We start from the raw sequence: 20,484 nt of genomic DNA, 5'->3' as shown, positions 1-20,484 counted from the left end.
CTTGAGTGGTTACATAAAATAGCTTTTCTACAAGAATTTGTCAGGAAACTAATCTTGAGTCCAATATTGCCAAATCACTATTAAGTTTCAGTTGAAAGAAAAAAAGAATTGATGGAGGCTTGCCTTAAGGTTTTGAACATTGCACTCATTCCTGTAGATCACTGGTTTTTAAACACTATTGCATTGTTTTGTTTGTTTTTGTTGTTTCAACAAGCAGAACCATTATTCTCCCAGGAAAACTTACACAGAAACTCGGGGTAAAACAGACTATTAAAAGTTTGCTCAGTTTGAAGGATGTGAGGACCACCACAACCACAAATATTCATCCTTGAACATCCCAGCCCTCGACCCTGCATGTAGAATCCTCTAATTTTAAGGATCAAAAACTACTCTTTCAGTTAGTTTAATTTCTGCTCTTGTACTATCCAGGAAATCAGAAAGCTGTGTACTGTACAGTTTATATTTCATTAGTTCCTTATTCTTTGAATTATTCAAAAATCATTATTCAATGGCTGCTCTGAGCCAGATACTATTCTTGTGCCGGGTGATAATAGTGACATAATAGCTAAGCATGGAGATAAATAACAAATAGGTAAAAAAATAAAAATAAAAAAAGTTTGCATATATATGCATATATATATACACACACACACTAATCATTATCACATACACTTGTAAGTTCTGTGGAAATAATAAAAATACAGTATTACAATAGATAATAGAGGGTATGGCTTACAGGAAGGGATCACTTTGGACAGGATCAGTGAGGAAGTTTTCTCAGGGGAGATAATGTTTGGGCACTGAATTAACCATGCATGTGAAGATCTAGAGGGGAAGCCTTCCATAAAGAGGGGGGAGCAATTAGAACAACATTAATCTATACTGAGTTGGGATTCTTTGAAAATCAGAAAGAAGGGCAGTATTTCAGATGCTTGATGAAAAAAGCAGAAAAGTTGTGAGCTATAATATGATATCTGAGTCTTAAGCAAAGACCCGTTCATATAGGGCCTTTAGGAATCCAGTTACAACTGGAGCTCAGACCATTCCATGTGCACTAAAATACCATTAGAGGGTGTGGGGAGGGAAGGATTTCATTTACATCTTATAAAGATCTCTCTGACAGGCAGAAAGAGAGAAAAGGGTCCAGGAGCAAGACAGCAAACAGATCCTTTTAAAAGTGCTTTCGCTGGATAGAAGTTTGACCTCTTTGGAGAATCACAAAGTCCTTTTTCAAATGTCTTCAGGATAAAAATGAATACATCTGGCTTAAATCCTAAGAAGAGTCAACTGTTTGCCAAGCATTTAGTTTGTATTTATTCGATGGGCGATTATAGCTCACTTTACTGAACACTGTGTTTGCTTCCTGGACTGCAAGTAAAAATAGAGGAATTCCATGCAGTCCATTATGTACACTAGAATTATTATTGGTGATTCTTAATTTACGTTCCATCCTTTTCTTTTTGTTTTACCTTTTTTGCTTACATGCACTTATATTACATTATATAGTGCAACACTATACAGTGTTCAGTGTATAGCTTCAGAATTAGCCTTCAATCTTTTGTTTGATTTTTTAATTCGAATAAGTGAAAGTAGAAAAAGTCATAATCAGACGATAAATAAATTAATCATTAAAAATTAGTTGTAGATCTATGCTAGGAATTATTTCAAAGCATGTTCCATGTGTCATTTTAATCTCACAAAACCTTAATAGATTTTTGTGTTGCATAGTTATATTCATTACCAAAATAAATAAACACTATGGTTCTAAAGCTAAAACAATGAAATTGAAATATACATTATAAAAGACTATTATAAAACCAAATCCTAAATCCTTAATACACAGAAAGTAATTTAAAACCAGGAATTATAGTTTACTATTCTTTGTAACAATTATGGGAAAACTACATACTACAAAATTTTAAATATTACATTTATTTTGTAAGCATTTTTATAATTTACATATATATGTAATTTGTTCCAAAAAGGTTTAGTCTGTAATAAAGAATAAAAATCATTTGTTTGAGCAAATGATTACAATCTAGGAGGCACAGTTTCAGGAAGCTACTCAAATTGTGCTCCAAGGAAGACCAAAAATGCCAGAGCTTATAACGGTAAAAATCACAAGTTGTAACAAAATAAACTTTTCTTATTGGTTGTCTAACATGGTGTGATGACCAGTTTAAAAAGGACTGGTCACGTTCATGTGGTGAGACTGAGAAAACAGCCAAGATACGCTTCTATGCAAGCATGGAAGTCCTAGAATTCAAATCTCAATTTGGTCCTCTATGCAAATGAAGGATGCTGGCTGGTGAAACAGATTGTCTCTTTCAAGGTGAATAGTACAGATGCAGATGGTTTGGTTGCCATGGTAAGGAGGAAGTAAAGGTTAGGATGTGCTTTCATGGCTGGTTCAAAAGTTCAAAAGTTCATGGATGGGATGAGCATAAGGCAAACTTCTTCATGACCTGCCAGCTCCATTTAGTTCCTTTGACATAAATGACTCTATCATAGCAATTTCCATTCACAAGTACTTTCGGAATTTGCATATGTATGTGACTTACTCCAAAGATCCTTATTATGTTTTAACTACATATATTATCATCACTGATTTATGAATCATTCAATGTAACTTTCTTAATCTGCTGAAATTTTATGACATTTGCAGATTTCATTATATATGCATGTAGATCTATACATACATAAATGTGCTTATCATATTCAATGTCATGACACAATTTTAATATTTTATGTTAAATGGCCTTTGCCAATATGTATAGTGACTGTGATTTTTTAAATTAAAGTTTAGAACTGTTAGCATCTCTGGAAGACATTAGAAAATGTGCTTAACCAGAAATGCTAGATCAAGTTTAAAAGTAAGAAAATAAAGTGTCAAGAAAATCTACTGTGATTGTTTATAAATCAGTATGTGTAGAATTAAAAATGTGACAGTGTTCTAAGTTAGACTTCATGAAAAGCCTGCATAATCTTGAGAGTATGTCTTGACATTTCAAGTATATGCGGCAATTTATTATATAAAAATGGCCTAGTTCCCAAGACAGCAGCTCGAATGTTATATACCTGAGAAACATCTGCAAAGCTGCTTGCTTTTTGCAAAATTCTGTGTTTGCCAATGGTACACAGATTGAACTATTCAAAAGAGAAGATAGCCCAAAAAGGCAGAAGGAAAATCAAGATAAAGTGTTTTAATGATTGTATGCTAGGTTCAAAGGTCACACATTATGTCAAAAGCTTAAAAAATTTGCTTTAGCAATTAATGCTTATTTTTTGCAAGTGGTTATAGCATATAACATGGTATCTAGTGATATATACTATCTACTTGTACATATTAGTATCAAGAGATGATATAACTTTTATATTTATACAGGTGAATGATGACATTTCATATAGTAATTAATTGTTGATTAGTATTTATTAAATAATTAATTTGTTCTAAAGTTAATTACATTTTTGTATGAAGTGTCTTACATTTTCATAAAAATACAGTGAACTGCATATCTTTGTTGCTTTACTTATAAATGAGAAAATTCATGCACATGGAATTTAAATGATATATTCCAGCCCATACTCAAATTTTACCAGTTGGTCCAGTAACATCTTGAACAGTTATTTTACCCTGATCCTAAAACCAATCCAAGAAGACACATTCATAGTATTGAGTTCCACTGTTTCTTTAGGCTCCTTAAACCTGGGACGTACGCTCAGTCTTTGTTTTTATGGACAATTTTGAAGACTATAGGCCAGTGACTTTGTAGAATGTGCCTCAGTTGGTTATCAGATATTTCCTTATGATTAGAATCAGGATCTGCAGAGAGTGTTGTATTTTATACGCATACCAAGATACAGACAATTACCCCATTTTAAAAGTTCTTTCATGCCTCGTCTCAGAGAAACACTTTCATTCTTCCTCCTAAGGCAACATTTTTTTTTCCCTTCGATGTATTTGTTTTACCTGTTCATGACCTTCCTACAGATTGCTAAAACTTTTTCTATTTTTAAAATGTTTTTCCCAGTTTATGGTTTTTCTACTTATTTTCTTAAAAGTATTTTTAATGAGCAGAATTATTTGATTTCAGTGAATTCTAATTGTTTTCTTTTTATTATTTTTTTCCTATGGCTGATCTAAGAATTCTTTGCTTACCCCAAGGTTTTAAAGTTAATAAAATAATTTTGTATGTGGAATGATTTGAGTTGGATTTTTCCATCATCTGTATATTCAGTTTTTGTAGCACCATTTGTTTAAAAAAAATATATTTGCCCTTATTTATTGAATTGCTTGGATGCAATTGTAGAAAAGCAATGTCTGAGTCAATTTCTGGGCTCTATGTTCTGTTCATTAACTTTATTATTTTTATTTAGTTATCCTTGTTTAGTTTTACCCTAGCTTTATATTGAGTCTTAAAGTCAAGTCATTCACGTTTGTTCTTCTTCAAGATTTGTGTATATATAGTAGGTCCTTAATATTTTCAGGTGAATTTTAGGATCTGATTGTCATTTGCTATTAAATCAATAAAAAAATAACAAAAAACTTATTGGATTGAGACTCAGGTTAAATTATACATCAATTTAGAAAAAGTGACATTTTACGCATATTGAGCCTCCTATCCATGAATATGATATATCTCTCCTTTTTTTGAGGTCTCTTTAAATCCTCTAGCGATATTCTACAGACTTTTAACATAGAGAACTTATCCACCTACAGCCTAATTTTTCCTAAGATATGAATGGTTTTAGCATGATTATATACTTATTTTTAAGTTATCTTTTTCTATTTTGCTCCAAATTATACAAATTGATCCTTATATATGGACTTCATATTCCACAAACTAGCAGGATTCATTTAAAGTTTTAGTTGTTTTTTCAGAACCCTTAGGATTTTATATATTAGGATACATAAACAATTCTGTCTGTGAATAAGGGCAGTTATATTTCTTTCACTTCAATCTTTATTTTTTTAAACTTATTTTTATTACCATTTATTGTGACAACATGGTTTCCAGTAAATATTTCAATAGAAATGTTGAGAGAGTATTTGCTTGCTTTGTTTGAGGCATTTAGGAGGAAAACACTAAATCCTTCAGGATTAATAATTTTATTTTTTTAGATGCTTTCTATTTATTTCTAACTTACTAAGTTTTTAACAACAAACGTGCTCAATTTTGTCATGTGATTTTATCTCTATTGAGATGATCATATAATTGTGCTTATTTTTCTGTTACTGTATGATCAATTGATTAAATTTGATGAGTTAAACATTACTACATTCCAAGAATAAACATAACTTGGACATGCTATATTATATCATTCATAAATTTAATTTTTTATGTATATGAGGATTTTCTCATCTATATTTATGATGAATATTTGTACTTTTCAATAATTTTTATGTTTCAGTATTAAGGAGATGATGGTGTCATGGTATCATAAAATGAGTTGGGGGCATATTCCCACTTCCTCTATATTCTAAAAGGATTTGTGTAAATTTGGCTTTATTTTTTCTTTAATAGATTTTGTCTGTAAAGTTCTCTGTGCTTTAAGTTTTCATTGTTTGAAGATTTGAATTCATTTGAAAATTGATGAAACTAAATCTTTCTGACATCAGATATGTGTTAGTTTGGCTTTTCAATCATTTATTATAGTCTAAGCTTGTTATAACTTTACTTACTTTGGGTTTTGTGTAAATTTGAATGCACCTTGAACCTGTGAAATACTCCGTCACTTGCCTTCAACTCTTCATTAACACTAATAATTGTTAGCGTTTGTGTTCTGAAACTAATTCCTGATAAAGCATAACTGTGTCATGTGTAAATGCGGAGAATTGTTGATGTTCTTTTGCTGTGGCAATAAATTTCTTTTTCTATTCCTTCATTTGGTAAAGTTGTTAAGAAATAAATTCACGGGTTTCTTTTTTCTAACATAATAGTGTTCTTAGAAAGAAGAAGATGCAAAAATTTCTAAATAAAACTGACTGCTAATGAGTAAGTTTTAAGAAAGAACTAAAGTTGAAAAATACTTCTGACCTCATCGCACATAGAACAACTTTATGAGGCAAAAATAAGGTTAGTTTTTAAGAAGGTGATGTTTTATAATTTGCTATAGTAATATGGTAACTATGAAGCCAATATAAAAAATTTCAACAAGTATGAACACACTACTAAAAAATGAAATTAACTTTTTATAGTTTTCCATGTTCACATAGAAATTAAAAAAAAAAAAAATGACTAGGAAGAAGATGGATCATTTTGTTGGTTTCTATAATAAAATAAAAATGATGTGCTCACCTCACATGCCAATTATTGTTAGCAAATAGTCTGATGGAACTAGAGGGTTTAAAATATATGAAAATAGATTTTAGGTGATAATGTGACAAAGAAGAGTTTATATATTATATAGACAGATGTTTGAAAATAATATGGTGTTTCTAAGGGTGCCAAATCAGAAATAGTTTATCTAAATAGCCATACAGAGTATGTTCTTTTTTTGGGATTGCATATTGTTTAAAGAAACATGTTGTTTTTATTCCAGAAAATGTAAAAAATCTCTCATATTCTATTAATCTTATCTCCACCTATGGATGTTTCACCACTTTATGTGCATTATTAATTTTTGTATCTTGACTCTCTCTCGAGTAGTGCTCATTAAATATGTTATTTGAAAATTATTTAATCTATTAATGTTTAGTATTAAAATTTAAACATATTTTAATAGTATGAGTGATTATTCATCCATTAATGGACACAAATTTCTCAAAAGACTTAAAAAATCTGTTAGAAAATGACATTGGTCTCTATTCTGAGTAACTTCTGGTTTCTCAATCAAAAAGTCCCTACTCCATAAAGAATCAATTGAGGCTGTAGAGTTTTAACAAAGAGTGTTTAAGAAAGATCAAGTTGAGCTCTGCAGTTTATCTGATCTCTTTCTGAAGATAGATGAGAAAAGTAGCCCATTTAAAAAGTCTAAAAATGACATTTTGGGCCTTCCTATATTTTGTTCAACTTTAATAGTGTATCAATATTTATAAGAATTGAAATGCTTTTGATCCATATATATTTGTAAATATTCATTTATTTATCTTTTTGGAAACAACAGCAATTTCCTCTTTTTTCAGTGTTACATCTTGTTCACTTGAACCTGACTAAATGACTTAAATGACATTCCCAGAAGAAAAACACATTTTTTTTTTTCTTTTCAAGATATTGAGTAGACTGGTCACTCACTGTTTCCAATAGTAAATCCTTTATTTAGTGGTATATGCAAGGTAAAATTTACTAGGATCTTGGTACATTAGTCTTGCTGTATTTATATTTTACTATTTGGCTCAGTTAATTTTTCCAGTAAGTTGCCACAAATTGAAGAGGCAGAGGTATTATTCACTTAAAAATGATATCAGAATTTCTTCAAGATGTTTGTCCACAAAATTGGTCTCCAAAACGGGTTTATATAAATAAATTTCATACAGTACACTCTTACCAGATAGCCAAATATGATCACTAAATTTTCATAGTTTTTAAAAACAATAACAAAAAAACCTTATCATTAGGAAGTGATATAAGACTGAGTTATTGGTTTAAATAATAATATGAGATATTTTTTAGTGGATAAATTGTAACATATTACCTATAACGCTACTGATACACTTTGGGAAGAAAAAGTAGTATTTAATTTTAAAGGAAATGTAGAAAAATGACAGCTCTAATTTAATTGGTTTTGATACATAATCATGTGAAGGTAACTAACACTGAACTAGCATTTTGTCCTTCTGGTAAAATTATAACCATGAAATTGTGCCATGATAATTACTTTTAATAAATTACTGACATTATTAAAGTGTATTGAACATACAACTTTGAGCCAGCCCCAGTTTGTCTACCTTTATGTTACAAACGCCATAATTTTCTCTTTTACTTTGGGATAGCTTTCTCCACAGAGGAACTCTAAATCTATGCCATCCCATAAATATGTGAACATAAACCCATGATTTAGTGCAATTTAGCTTCTGTTTCTGTGGAGGAGGTTTACTATGTTGAGGAAACTCATTTATCTCATTCAGAGCTGGTAGTATAAACATAGTCTTTACAATATATAACAGAACAAATTACGTGTTTGTGTGATTTACCGTTTGTTTTGGGAAACAAAACAAATTGTACCATTTTTTTCTACTTTTGGTTTCAGTATTCATTGAAAAATTGTCACTGTTAACACAAACCAGGTATGAAATACGTTATTTTTCACATTGACATTTGTTTTTAAATTTACTCACTATAAAAATAAATATCAAAATGTGATTTGACATAAAACAAACTACAAAGTGAAACTAGCTGCTGTTTTGTTTTTATGTTATAAAATTGGCTTGTGATTCTGAATGCGATTGTCGCGACAATTTTATATCTACATGTTGGTATCTTTTAAAGTCTATTTCATCCTAACTTACCACATATTTCATTACAATAAATGGATTTAAAAACATTATACCATTTTAATTTGTTCATAATAATGTCTTTATTTTGTGCTCTAAACTGTTTTGCTGTGCCATTAAAGATTTCCCTGATACCTACTAGTTGAATGTTAAAGGTGTAACTGTGGAAATATGAAAAAAAGTTCTGTTATTACCTTATGGACTTTGTTCTAAATTATTTTTCATTTGTGTTTTCAATTTTCTGAAAATTTTATTTTGTATAATTTCTTCTCGTGAAAACATTTGGATTAAAAAAGATGATTCTCAATTTCTTACATCAAATTGGACTTTCTGAATTATTACAGCACTATAGCATCATTTATTCATTTGCAAAATGATAATTTCAACAATTAGTAGAAGGGAATATTGCTTTGGGGGGCTCACCATCTTCAGTTTAAATATTTTATGTTTATGCAGTTAAGATTTTAAAGCAATAATTTGTTAATCTATCAATTGTTAACTTACCATCAACTAAAGACTATTTTGACTACTTAAGGCAATTTTTGTTAGTAAATAATAATTGTCCAATTAAAGTATATATATATATATATATATATATATATATATATATATGTGTATGTATATATATATATATATATATATATATTCTTTTTTGTTTTGTTTTTCATTTACTTGGAGAGAATATTCTGAGAGGTATTCATGAAGTATCTTCAACTTAGGACTGAAGGAAAAAACAATATTGCTTACAAGCACTTAGGATTACTTTAAAACATACATTCTAGTAATCAAGAACATGCAAAGAGAAAATCTACTCATTATTTTTTCTTATAATTACTGGTCTCTCATACAGTCTGTAGCTGTCACCCAACCTGCTTCTCCAAACCTTCCATGAGGGCAGTAGAGGGCACTGTGAGAATGTGACAACACAATCAGTATATGGACTATTTCAAGCATGATGCAACGAAACTCAGCAAAGAAGGGGAGTTGTTGTTCAACCCTAAATTACTCTTGATTCATGGAGCTTTAAGCTGAGAGTGATCTATCAAAATCTGATGTTTATCAAATGAATGCTTGGTATTCAGTTGGCTCAAATCTTGGCCTCTTGGCTGTTGAGTAAAACCTCTTCACTGGACCAAACTTGCATAGTAGGTCAATGTGCATCAGCCTAGGACTTAATTTCTATTATTTGAGTGCTTTATCCATAGTGTTCTGATCAACTGTGATTCATGCCACCTGTCCATTTTTCTTGCTTTTTTGATCCTGGTATGGATAGAGCATGTGGAGAGTCATAATATAAGCACTAACCAAGGCTCTTCTTCTGACTGCCAACAACAAATTACTTTTGGAAAATAAAAGTCTTAAAATTCAATGTACCTTTATCATGCCCCTACTAACAAACTGTCCTGGCTAATTGTTATCCGACACTGGCAAATTTGGAGAAGGATTTGATCTCACAATAACACCATGGTAGCCTTAAAGAACAGCACCATGGTTGGATACCTAATTTCTTGGTTGGTTTTTACTTTGTGCTTCTAAACGATGAGCTGGAAGAAATGAAGGGGCAAAATATCCTCTAACAAACTTACCCTTACTACATCATTTAAGCTAGTTCTACAGGCCTTTTACTTTGCAAAATTTTGTACCAGATTATTGTAACCAGTTGACTGTCAGTCCTAGTGTTCTGTATTCAAACAATTTCTTATTTTGGGCTTTATATGAATATTTAGTAGACAATTGGAAAATATTGCACTAATAGCTGCTAGTCAGATTCTATTTATTAGCAAAGTATCTATTCAGAGACACTTGCTCCCAGTCTCTTCAGTACAAAACTATATGAACACAAACATTACAATTTATATTTCTTAATTATATTATTATATTTGATAGCTCCCTAACTGATTGTGACTGGGAAAATAATTGAGACTACATTTACTTCTGAATATTACACAACATATATTTAAGTGTCCATACTAGATTAGAGAATGATAAAAAGTTACGCTGTTTCATTCAGGGAAGCATGCTGAAAAATAGAGTTTAAGCATTCCCTATCGCCTTATCCTTACTGTTCTTGTAAGTGTAAATAAAGCCTGAAAAGTAACTGAAGAGTTAGACCAACTTTCAAACTCTGCTATCAGGTATTCTAGATTATTAAAACAAAACAAAACAAAATGAAACAAAACGAAACGAAACAAAACAAAACAAAATAAAACAAAACATGGAGAAAGTGGAACTTTGGCTCTTGGGGCAGAAGCTGTTGAGTTTATTCAGAGCTAAAGATGTGAATTCAAGATCATTGAGAATGTTTACAAAATATATTTTGATATCATGGTTGTGTTTTTGTACATTTATTTTATATGATTAACATGTAATTTCTTAAATATATGAAATTCTCATATTTTCAAAATTAATGAATCAATGTTAAAATAGCTCCAGAGGAAGGAAAAGAAGGCAAAAGGTGGATTTATAAATATACTCTTTGTTTTCAGACTGAAAGGTTAGCAACAAAATTGACCTGAATCGAAGGGTGAGATGTACAGTCAAGTGGCTTATACTGCTATTATACTTTTATACGTGTTTTCCTTCTTTAACACTACCTTGCTGCTTCAGTCCTTCATTTCCTCAAATCCCAATGTTTCTGCAGGTTTTCCCGGTGATGAAAACACTGGTGATTGTTCCTGTCCCAAGAGCAACTTTTCAGAAACTGATGAGATGATCAGTGAGTACTTATACTATAATACCTTGCCACATCAAGTACCTTCCTCGTCCTTAGTATCTTATAGAAAAACAAAATGTCTTGTTACTTGCCAATTTCACAAGATCATCAGCTTCCCTGATATTATTTCTGCAAGCATTAGCTTTTGGAGGCAACAGTACATTAGCTTTATTTACTATTTAAAAGAAGTAAAGAAAAATAGTCGCGACGTGGTAAGTGCTTATCATGTATCAGATACTAATGATGCTTTGCGTGTGTCATCTCTAATCCTCACGAGGGCTATGTTCAGCCAGTCTTATCAGCATTTTGTAACCAGGTAAGTGAGGCTCAGATTGTTTAAAATATTGCTGAGTGGGGAGCCAGTATGCAAAGCCAGGTCGTTGAGAGCTCAACCCTTGGTCTCTCGAACGCGTCCAGCTTTCGAGATTCACCACTGCAATCTTCCTTCCCCACGTTCACGCTACCAGTTGTATTTGATTAAGGACTAGGTTTGGCCTGCCACACACCAAACCACACAGTCGTCCAACAATGAACATTTTACGTGGAACAACACAACAAAAAAGACCTAGGTTTCAACTCAGTGATTCCACTAGAGATTAGTAGATACTTTCTTCAGAACAATGTGGAGAAACTTCTTAGGAATAAGGATCTGTTCATACTTTTTCTCAGTATTGGATCGTTTGCTTGAATTTGTAATGGTCTAAGCAGAGCCTGGACATAAGGCTGCACTGAGATTTAGGGACCATTTGAAAGAGCAGCTGAAACAAGTCCAGAATAAATTCTGGAGAAGAAATCATCAGCCTGGGCATCGTACCTCAGCAAATGTACTAAACAGCTGTGAAGCTCATTTTTTCCTAGACATAGGATTTTCTTTTGAGAATTTCATATGAAGAGATTTTATATTGAATATGAAATAATCCCCTCATGAGGATTAGAGATGACACACACAAAGCATCATTATTGTCTGATACATGATAAGCACTTACCACATTGTGACTATTTTTCTTTACTTGTTTTAAATAGAAAATAAAGAGTATGTACTGTTGCCTCCAAAAGCTTAATGCTTGCAAAAATAAAATCAGTGAAGCTGATGATCTAGTGAAATTGGCAAGTAGCAAGACATACCAAGGACGAGGAAGGTACTTGATATGGCAAGTTATCATAGTATAAGTACTCACTGATCATCTCATCAGTTTTTGAAAAGTTGCTCTCGGGACAGGAATTGCATTTCAATTTAGAAAGTTTTACTCTTTTAGAATTTTCAAAATGTTTATATTTTGTAAATAGAAATCATGTTTCTTTTATTTGCTAGAAATTTTATAAGCAAATTGTGTCCCTGCTATAGTTACTATACAAGACATTGTAGCTCACAACTTAATGAATTTACATTATTAGTATTTACCTTTCTTTGTCTTTTTGGTCAGTGTTTACTTTACCATGATTTACCACACATTCATTTTTAACTAATAGTATACCTTATAAAACTGCACATTAAAGTGTTATGCAACAAGCCAAGGCATAAAAACTCATAAACAAAGATAAATATCATCTCTTACCACTAACAGAATGCTTTTTCTTGTTCATGTAAAACTTTCAAGACTCAATGTACAGTTACAGTGCCAAAGACTTAATTTCTAAAGCTTAGTCTAAACCATCATCGCTCACCTAGATTACTGCAGTAGCCTCCAAACTGACCTCTGTACTGAAACTCATGTTTCCCGTTCATAGCACCCTATCCATAGCACATCTAAAGGATGTTTTTAAAGATTAAAATTAATTGTCACTACCCTCCATGTACTTAAAATATTTTAATATTGAACTCACCTCATATCTCCAACTTTTCCCTGGACCATTCATAATATGCTACATCTACATTGATCTGCATCTTAGAGCTTATAGGCATATTTTCAGCCTGGAATTGCTTCCTCCCATCCATGTCACTCAAAACTATCTTTCTGAGCATCTGGTCTCAGTTAAAATATTTCCTTGTGAGAAGTATTATTCCAGATCATCCATTCTAAACTAGATCCCCTGGACTATTATTCTCTAACACAACACTGCTTTTATTTTAATTACAATAATTATCACAATTTGTCATTGCATATTTGCTTATTGTATGCCATTTTCCTACACTGTAAATTCACCAAACAAAGGACAAATATCTCATTGTGTACCACTCAATATCTAGTAACTATTATTCACTTGTCATGCTCTAAATGTATGTATAACTAAAGCATAATCATGGGTGCTTACAAATATATTTTTCTAAAACATAGACTATGAATATAACTTTTATTACTTAGCACTGTTTCATCACTAATTTAACTCTTTCATGTCTACTCAGTTATGTACTTAAAATGAAGCCTGTGGAGAGGACACCATCATTTAGTGAACTCCATTTAAAACCACAGGGTTTTCACTGTGAGATCAAAACCCTTGCATTATAGAGATCTTTTAGTTAATAAAATTTGAAATATGTATTTTGCATTTGGAGATTAAATGTGATTATTTGTTATCCAATGTCTCATCATCATATTTTGTGTATAATTTTATATTGAAGGTATACTTGTGATAGGATACAGATGTTACAACAGAGGTAAATATAGTATGATGGAAAAATAGGTATTATGTTAATCACTAGAATGGATATTTAGAGTCTCTGCCATTTCTAAACTCTCAAGAACAAAGTTTGATGGGATAAGTTGTTTATGAATAGCTTGTTTACTCTTGACATATAATTTGACATATTGATTTAATGGCAACAAGCTGTGCTAATCACATCAAGACACATTTTTACTACTTCTTACTTCCATGTATTTATATACTGCTATTAATCCTCCTGATTTTTATTTTGGAACCTTGCTTTCTCTTTAAGAACAACAAGATTCCCAAATTTCTTTAATTTCTACCTTTCAGTTATTCATTTGTTGCTTATGCCATAATCACTTTTTATTTCTCACTTAATTATACTGGCTTTTAAAGCAGAACACCTGCTGAGGGGTTAGCTCCTTTTGAAAAGATCCAATTGTCTTTAGAGCAAAATGAAATATAGGCACAGAGGTCCAATTATTATTGTGTTAGCATAATTGTAATTATACATAGTGTTTCATAATATTACATCTGTTAAAGTTTTAAATGAATCTCAGTCATGTGCTATATTAATAAGCAGTAAGGAACTGCTGACTTGGCACACTTTTAGATCACATTTGTGACAACAAAAGATGTTATGAAAATGAATTCACCATAGGAGCCCTACTGAGTTAGTTACTATGATTCATAAGTTTATTATGGTAATAAAGGAACATGAAGCAATAAGGCTAAGGACTCCGATATACAAGGGATGTTCAGTATTTCTTCAGAAATATTATGAAGAAGTAAGAATTACTGGGAATTGAACAGAACCTATGGTAGCAACTCTCACACTGCTGGAGAAAATAGGAAGTCCCTCTTCACCTTGCCCTTTCTCTGCTTGGTTCTTTCACATGCACTTTTTCTGAGTGAGAATACATGAATTGCTTCAGTACACAGAGAAATAATTCTTATCATGGCCTAGAAGTGCAGATTCACTTTTTCTTTTCTTTTGTTTTTTTTTTTAACAGGAAGACACAGAGAAATAGCACAAATCTTATCTTTAAACACAATGGGGGTGGTAATTGCTGTCTCCTCTTCAGGATTTCCACAGGAGGTGTCAAGATTTAAACAAGCATACCAAACAGAAGTGATAAATGTCAACGGATGTTGAAGGAAACAAACTCTTGAGATCTATAAACCTGGACTATCTCTCTGGCATATACAAATAAGTCAGAATGTGTTTTGTACTAAAGTATAAATATCAAAATCCCTGCCAAATACCAAATGTTTCATTTAAAAATATTGCTTAAAATCCTTCTTCATGTCCATTAACATTGTCTTACAGACTAACCCTAATTTAGACAATGCTTGTGATAAAGTAATTTAATACATTGCTTCTGTTCATCTTGTTTTGAGACTCAATTTTAATTGACTCAATAAAAATTTTTAAATACCCAATTTAATTGCTTAATTTTATTACTATACAGTTAAAACTGAGTCTCAAAAAGTTATGGTCAGACAAATTTAATGGATCTGAGCCCTGTACAACTTTTCTTTACATTTGCAAACCAAATCTACTTGTTTCTATAGAGTTGTATTCATTTTTCTATTGCCCTATTACAATTCACTACAAACTTATCAGCTTAAAACAACACCTATTTATTAGTTCATAAATCTGCAGGTTAGAAGTCAGGGTATAATATGGTTGGATTCTCTTCTTAGAGTCTCAATGGCTTAAATTCAAGATGTAGGCAAGGCTGTGTTCTTGTCTTGAGGATTTTGAGATGAATCTGCTTCTAAGTTCAGCTTGTTGGCAAAATTCAATTCCTTGCAGCTGAAAGATTGATGTCCCTATTTCTTTGCCAGCTGTCAGTTTAGGGTCACTCTCACTTCCTAGGGTCTGCCTGCATTTCCTTTACATTTGGTCTCCTAACATCTTCAACTGATATGGAATCTCAATTACATCTTAATAGCAGTACCCAATTTAGTGATTTATTGTACAGCAAAACAATACGTATGTCTTTTTCTTCTTTTGTCCAAGATGGTGGATTAGGTAAATGTTATGCCTGTTGCTTGTCAGGATCACATCAAAATTACAACTAAATTATACGACAATCAAACTTAAGAATCATCTGAAGACTAGCTGAACAGAACCCCTATAAGTAAGGATATAAAGAAGAAGCCACATGGAGACTGGTAGGAGGAGTGGAGATGCAAAATAGGCTGACCCCAAAACCTCAGGTAGTGGTTTAACACTGGGAAGGACACCTTGGTGGCAGAGGTGAGTTGAGGCCAGCTTCAGAACACACCAGAACACAACCTGGTTATCCCCACAGGCAGCACACTCAAAGAGTGGTCTCAATAGGCACAAGAGCCCAATGGGGTGAATCTCCCTCTGAGGGGTAAACCCACACACAGCAACTGATACACTGTGGGCAAGGGCAATCTGCACAGCCAGTCAGACTGGGAGTCAGTCCCACCCACTGACACGCCAAAAACAATCAAGGTTCAACTACAACAGGAGAACATATACACCACACAAAAAGGACACTTCCGGCACACAAGCATGGGTGATCAGGGAGACTGCATCACTGAACCACAAAGGACACAAACTGCATAAGGCCACCCAGCAAAGACAGAGATACAGGATAGCTAATTCATATATAGCAATAAACACAGAAAGACAGACAGAATGAGGAAACAAAGAAACATGTACCAAGTAAAACAACAGGGGAAGCCTCCAGAAAAAGAACTAATGAAATGGAGGCAACCAACCTACCAGAGAGATAATTTAAAACACTGGTGGTAAGAATGCTTAAGGAACTTAGTGAGAACTTCAGCAGAGATAGTAAGCATGAAGAAGACATAGAAACCATGAGAAAGAACCAGTCAGAAATAAAGAATACAGTAACCGAAATGAAAAATACACCAGAAGAAATCAACAGCAGATTAGATGAAGCAGATCTTTGCAGAAGAAACGTAACAGGCAAAACCCAATTGGAACTACAAAAAGAATAAAAAATAAAAACAAAACAAACAAAACAAAGATTGTTTAAGGGACCTGTGGGACAACGTCAAGCATAACAACATTTGTATCATAGGGGTACCAAAAGGAGAAGAGAGCGAGCAAGGGATCAAGAACCTATTTGAAGAAATAATGACTGAAAACTTCCCTAACCTGGCAAAGGCCAGATTATACACATAAGCCCAAGAAGTACAGAGTCCCAAACAAGATGAAACCAAAGAAGCTCATACCAAGACCCATTATAATTAAAATGGCTAAAATTACAGATGAAAAGAGAATCCTGAAAGCAACAAAAGAAAGTCAACTAGTTACTGATAGGGGACTTCCCATAAGACTATCAACTGATTTCTTAACAGAAACTTTGCAGGCCAGAAGGGAGTGACAGACATATTCAAAGTGCTGAAAAAGAAGGCCCTACAACCAAGATTACTCTACCCAACAAGGCTATCAGTTAAAATTGAAGCAGAGATAAAGCGATTTCTAGATAAGAAAAAGAAAGGAATTCATTACCAACAAGCAAGTATTACAAGAAACATTAAACGGACATCTAAGAAGAAGGGGGGAAAACAAAGAAAAGAAGATCAAAATATGAAAAATAAAATGACAATAACTATGTACCTATCAATAATCAATTTAAAAGTAAATTGATTAAATGCTCCAGTCAAAAGACATAGGGTAGCTGAATAGATATGAAACCAAGACCCATGTATATGCTGTTTACAACAGACCAACCTCAGACAGAAGGACACACATAGACTAAAAGTAAAGTGGGGGAAGATACTTCAGGCAAATGGACACAAGGAAAAAGCTAGGGTCACAATACTTATATCAGACAAAATAGATTTTAAAATGAAGGCTATAACAAGAGATGAAGGACATTACATAACAATAAAGGGATTAATCCAACAAGACAACATAACCCCAGTAAACATTTATGCACTCAACATAGGAGCACCTACATATGAGTACATAAAACATATATTGACCAAAATAAAGGCAGAGATCAACAGCAACATAATCATAGCTGAGGATGTTAATAACCCACTGAAACCATGGACAGATCTTCCAGACAGAAAATCAACATGGAATGAGCTGCCTTAAATGACACACTAGACCAGATGGATTAAATTGATATATTTAGAGGATTTCATCCCAAAGCAGTGAATGCACATTGTTTTCAAAGTGTACATGGAACATTTTCCAAGGTAGACCACATGTTAGGCCACTAAACAAGTCTCAGTAAATTTAAGAAGATTGAGATCATATCAGCATCTTCTCTGACAGTAATGATATGAAACTAGGAATCAATTACAAGAAAAAAAACTGTAAAACACACAAACACATGCAGACTAAATAAATGCTACTGAATAAGGAGTGGTTCAACAATGACATCAAGGAGGAAATCAAAAGATAGCTTGAGACAAACACAAATGAAAACACAATGACCCAGCGGAAGCAGTTCTAGAAGAGAAATTCATAGCAATGCAGACTTACCTCAAGAAACAAGAAAAATCTCAAATAAACAGTCTAACTTTATGCCTAAGGGAACTGAAACACAAACAAACAAAAACTACAAAAACAACAAAAACAGCAAGTAAAGCTCAAAGTGAGTACAAGTAAGGAAATAATAAAGATCAGAACAGAAATAAACAAAATAGTGGCAAATAATAATAATAATAATAATAATAATGATAATAATAATGAAACTAACAGCTGGTTTTTGAAAAGATAAATACAATTGACAAATCTTTAACCAGACTCATAAAAAAAAAAAAAAAAAAAGAGAGAAGATCCAAATAAATACAATAAAAAATGAAGTAGGTGAAGTGACAATGAACACCACAGAAGCACTACTACTACTACTACTACTACTACTAATAATAAAATTAAGAATATACTACAAACAACTATATGTCAACAAATTAGACAATCTTGAAGAAATGGATAAATTCTTAGAAGCATACAATCTTCCAAGACTGAATCAAGGAAAAACAGAAAGTCTGAACAGACCAATTACTACAAATGAAATTGAATTAGTAATCAAAAAGCTCCCAACAAACAGAAGTCCTGCACCAGAAGACTTCAAAGGTATATTTTACCATACATTCAAAAAAAGAATTAACACCTATTCTCAAATTATTCCCAAAATTTCAAGAGGAGGGAAGGCTGCCAACCTCATTCCACAGAGCCACCATTACCCTGACTCCAAAACCAGGCAATGACATTACACACACACACACACACACACACACACACACACACACACACAAATATATATATATATATATATATATATATATATATATATATATATATATATGCCAATATCTCTAATGAATGCACAATAGATGCAAAATTTCTCAAGAAAATATTAGCAAACTGAATTCAGCAACACATAAAAAGATCATACACCACAACAAAGTGGGATTCATTCCTGGTATGCAAGGTTAGTTCAATATGTGCAAATCAATTAATGTGATATACCACATAAAAATAAAAATTATATGGTTATATCAATAGATGCAGAAAAGCGTTTGACAAAATCCAGCACCCATTTATGATAACAATTCTCAGCAGTGTGGGAATAGAGGGAACATATCTTAACATAATGAAGTTCATATATGATAAAATCACAGCTAGCGTCATACTCAAAAGGGAAAAGCTAAAAATTATCCGGAGATAAGATCAGGAACAAAATAACAATGTCCACTCTCACCACTTTTATTCCAAATAGCACTGGAAGTTTTAACCACAGCAATCAGACAGGAAAAAGAAATAAAAGACATCCAAATTGGAAAGAAGGAAGTAAAATTGTCATTATTTGCAAATTATATGATAACATACATAAAGAACCCAAAGATTCCACCAAAAAACTATTAGAACTGAAAAATGAATTTAGTAAAGTAGTAGGAGACAAAATTAAGATTCAAAAATTGGTTGTACTTTTATATACTAATAACAGACTATCAGAAAGAAAAATTAAGAAAACAATCCCATTTACAATTGCATAAAAATAAATAAATACATACATGCATACATACATACATAAAAATAAATAAATAAGTAATAAAATACTTAGGAATAAATTTAACCAAAAAAGTACAAGATCTGTACTCAGAAAATTATACATAATTGAAGAGAGAAATTGAAGAAGATACAAATAAATGGAAATATATGCCATGCTTATGAATAGAAAGAATCAATATAGTTAAAATGTCCATACTACTAAAAGCAATCTGTAGATTTAATGCAATCCCTTTCAAAATATGAGTGATATTTTTCACAGAAATAGAGTAAATTATCCTAAAATTTATATGGAAGCATAAAATACTTTGAATAGCTACACAATTCTGAGAAAGAGAACAAAGCTGGAGGTGTCATGCTACCTGATATCAAATTATACTACAAGGCCATAGTAATTTAAATAGCATGCCATCAAAACGAAAATATAGATGAATGGAACAGAATAGAGAGCCAAGAAATAAATCCATGCCTAGATGGTCATTTAATCTATGACAAAGGAAGCAAGAATTTACATTGGGGTAAAGAGTTTATTCAATAAATGGTGCTGGGAAAACTGAACAGATACATGCAAAAAAATAAAATCACCTTCTTATGCTCTATACAAGAATAAATTCAAATGGATTAAAGACTTAAATGTAAGACCCAAAACAATAAATCTCCTCGAAGAAAATGTAGGATGTAAAGTCTTAGACATTACCCTTAGTAATATTTTTATGG

This window comes from Rhinolophus sinicus, chromosome 16, assembly GCF_057876585.1.
Source record: "Rhinolophus sinicus isolate RSI-liver-muscle chromosome 16, RSI-T2T, whole genome shotgun sequence".
In the NCBI taxonomy this organism is placed as follows: Eukaryota; Metazoa; Chordata; class Mammalia; order Chiroptera; family Rhinolophidae; genus Rhinolophus; species Rhinolophus sinicus.
The sequence above is the reverse complement of the archived record's forward strand: the minus strand, read 5'-3'. Positions refer to the sequence as shown.